The sequence below is a fragment of the Apteryx rowi genome, unplaced genomic scaffold (assembly GCF_003343035.1).
Source record: "Apteryx rowi isolate R43461 unplaced genomic scaffold, aptRow1 scaffold_5, whole genome shotgun sequence".
In the NCBI taxonomy this organism is placed as follows: Eukaryota; Metazoa; Chordata; class Aves; order Apterygiformes; family Apterygidae; genus Apteryx; species Apteryx rowi.
This window is the reverse complement of record NW_020450760.1, coordinates 992,981-996,566: the sequence shown is the minus strand read 5'-3', so window position 1 is coordinate 996,566 and position 3,586 is coordinate 992,981. Positions and strand designations below refer to the sequence as shown.

The window sequence follows — 3,586 nt, the reverse complement described above, 5'->3', positions numbered from 1 at the left end:
AGACCAAGGGAAGAAGCCAACATACACCAGATCTTAGCCTGCCTTTCGGATCTTGTCACTGCTTGTGTGACAACACTGGATATGGAGCTGAAGAGCAAGATTTTTTCTCTTTCCACCGTTGTTTTCTCTGCTGTCAAAAAACCATTTCATCCTGGCCTTGCAGTGGGTTACATTTGGGCCTGAATGCTTTTCCTAATTATAAATAAGCATAGACTATTGATTCAGGTTGCAGATAGTAATCAGTACTTCTCTATCAATTGTTTTGTCATGCACCATTTTCAAAATCACACATTTCTCTTTCCTATTATGAAATACTGTTAAGATTGTATTCTTTGAAAGTTAAAATTTTAAAAACGAATACAAATAATTATTTTAATTTTAAAGGCAACACTGATGATAGAACAGCCCTGGAGATCTTCCACTGCATGGGATTATCTTAGAATTTCTAAGAAAAAAACAAGGTATCAGATTATCCAGGCAGCAGAACACAACTCACGCAGAGTAAGACAAATAATATTTGTTATAATCCTGTGGCTTTTAAAAATGTGTTTTGTAAAGGCTTTAAGAAACACTGAAGTCATATTTGGGTTAACAATTATCGGTCTAAACTGATATTTTTGTATAAATCAAAATGATTTAATATTTGGACAGACTCCCAGCTGGTATATATTTTCATAGCTCCAGTGGACGAAGAGGCAGCTGTAACAATTACATTAGCTGATTCTCTACTTGCCTCTACCAGCTGAGGTCCCCAGCCTAAAGTGAGGTGAGGGGAATATAAATACCTCAGTAAGTTCTGCATTTGCAACCTTTTTTGCAGAATGAAGACTCAAAAAACCACGCTTTTGAATAAATTAAAAATTATTCCTTATGTTTCCCGCACATTGTACTCAGTTCCATCATTTTTGCTCTGATCACAAGTGCTGTTAAATTTATGGTCTACTCTGTATGTTCAGTGTAGTGTTACAGTGAATAGCCGTGACATTTAATGTTCCAAAGAAAAAAAAATCTGAATTCTTCACAATAACAATGTTGTTTTATATCGTATTGTTTTCTTTTATTTTCAGCGTGCAGTGATGGTCAAGAAAGTGACATAAAAATGGCACCTTAACTAGCGTATCGGCTTCCTGTGCATCTTTGAGTCATGTTCTCCAACTTTACTAATAAAAACAAGTTTTTACAACTGTTAGCATTATAGAGTCAATACAGCTCAAAATGTAAGCTGCAGCTTATTCTAGATAATGTACAAACATTGTCATCTAAGTCCCGCTTACAAAATCACTGTCACTATCACTAGTGATAACACAAGAAGCAGAAAACACAACTTGATTGAGATCTCTGAGTCTTCAGAGCCTTTAGATAGGAAAAATCACCTCCTGATTTGTGAATTCAACTTAAGCAGTGCTTGATAACATTGAGAATATTTATAGCAAACAAAGCAATAGGAAACTCGTGCCATCATTTTTTGACTACGGCAGCATTTTTACAAAGAAAGTGAATACACTTTGAAATTAACACATCTGTTTAAACATGAGAAACAGAGCATATAGCAACAATGAGATATAAAAGAAAGTAGCTACTACGCAATTTGTCATTCCTTGTGCAAGCTTCTGCTATATGGAAAAAAACAACACTCATCAATGTTGCTGTTTATTGGCAATAGAGCAGCAAAATCAGCTGCTATCTTTGTGGTCTCAAGGTCTTTCTTCAAAATCACTTTGCCAATCAGAAATATAACGCTGAAAGAAACAAAGATTCCTTTCCCACAACTCGCCTTTCCTCTTTGCCCCCTGCCCCTTTTTGTTTGGGCTGTGAGTGTTAAATGGGGGCTTTACTGAAGTCAACAGCAGAACTCCTACTGTATCAACAAGTCTACGACTTTCACCTAACTGTCTGTAACTGCATAGTTTAGATCTTATCTGAGTGGAAGGGTAATATTAGTATACATTAATAACATTATGCTTAGCTTATTTAAATATCACTTAGCGTCTGTGCCCAGACACGGCTCTCAATTCTGCCAACACTCAGGACAGGTAAACTCATACACACGACACCACTGCTGAACACGGCATGCTGCTTATACACGCTGAAAACTACTCCCAGGCTTACGCGCTTGCAGTTCAGTACTGTGATATTAGCTGCAGTCCCACAAACGCAGGATGAGAGCATCAGTCAGGTTAACAACCAAAATAGATCTCTAAGTCTATTTTTATCCTTTTTCTGACTCTGTCATAAGTCAATTACCATTTTTTATAAGCACATTGTAAAGAACATATTCTACTGGCAACTGAAAAGAAAAAGGCGAAGAAGCAGCAAAAGCAGAGAGTCAGGAGATCTGGATAGTTTTCCTGGCTTTCCTTCAGGCTTCGTGACTGACCTTGGCAAATCAGATAGAGGCAACTCCCACCCAGTTCTCAGTGCAGCGGGTCCTGCCTGCTGCTGGAGGAGAGCGGCACCACTACGGATACCCAGAATCTGAGCGTATATGCACATGGATGCATAAATATGTTCACAAATACGATTGTCTGCACAAGAGGGAAGTACTCTTCAAATCCCCAATCCCTGTAATTGATACAGGGCAAGGAGTTAGCTTGAGAGCGAGGCAGGAAGATGTTGCTCTCTGCAGATCTATTGGCTTTTCTCCTTCTGCAGGTCAGGCGTCACGGAGAATTTTGTAGTCCTGATGATGAAGTAACAGACAAGCAATTCATTTATTGGGCAGTGTTCAAAGGCTATTTCTCCTTGCCTGTGTCTCTAAAAGCAAGGAAACTATTACCTACATGATAGGATGGATTTCAAGGCTAAGCTAGTAAATATTTGTAAGAGACAAAGTTTGTCAGATAAACTGTGCTTTAGAAAGACAAAATGTTATCACTGTGGTGCCAGATCTCCAGAGATGCCAAGTTTCTACAAATCCCACCAAAACTAGCATTTGTTCTACAGAGGTTCACATTTTCTCCCTCCCCCCAAAAAACCCCAAAACATCACAGAAATAGATGTTGTTTCCAAACCATCTATATATTGAATATATGCAAGTTACTTTTCTTTGCAGTCTTTAATTCATAACTAGTTCTGCTCATGACCATATCAAGGCCTTGCACACTTAAAAAACGATTGTGCAAAGTAACCGCTGGACATAGGAAGCGCGAAGTTCGTGCTTCGACAGCACAAGCTTCCACCCTCCTCCAGCAAAGGAACGAAGCACAGCCCCGGCATTAACGCTCCGAAGGGTAACACCGCAGCCGGACGGGGCTAAGCTCAGCCCTGCCGAGAGCAGCCTCAAACCTTCGCCGCCCGCGGGCTCCCCTCCTCGGGGCGCTGGCACGCGCAGGGAAGGCCGACCACAGGGCAAAGAGGCTTTGGCAGAAGGAGACCTAAGGTCCGGATCTTGCTTGCAGCCTATCGCGCAGCTTGCTCCGAGCACCGCTAACCAGCAAAGCACGTTTATTTACCGAGAACTGTAACATTCCCGCTGCTCCCTGCGAGCCCAGCAGGATCTGTCCCCGCATCCCGCCCACCGGCGAGGGGGTTGCGGCCAGCAGGCACCCCCCGCGCCGCCGCCGGCCATCGCCGCCCCGCGGCAGGT

The 3,586-nt window shown here is 41.7% G+C and overlaps 1 long non-coding RNA gene across 1 annotated transcript; it reads right to left on the bottom strand.

The window, feature by feature from the left end:
- Window positions 1-1,032: 1,032 nt before the first annotated feature.
- On the bottom strand, window positions 1,033-3,580 carry LOC112972657. The gene is made up of 2 exons (XR_003255742.1): window positions 3,453-3,580; window positions 1,033-2,680 (listed from the first exon to the last, which is right to left on the bottom strand). It is a non-coding gene; the product is annotated as an uncharacterized LOC112972657 (long non-coding RNA).
- Window positions 3,581-3,586: the final 6 nt, after the last annotated feature.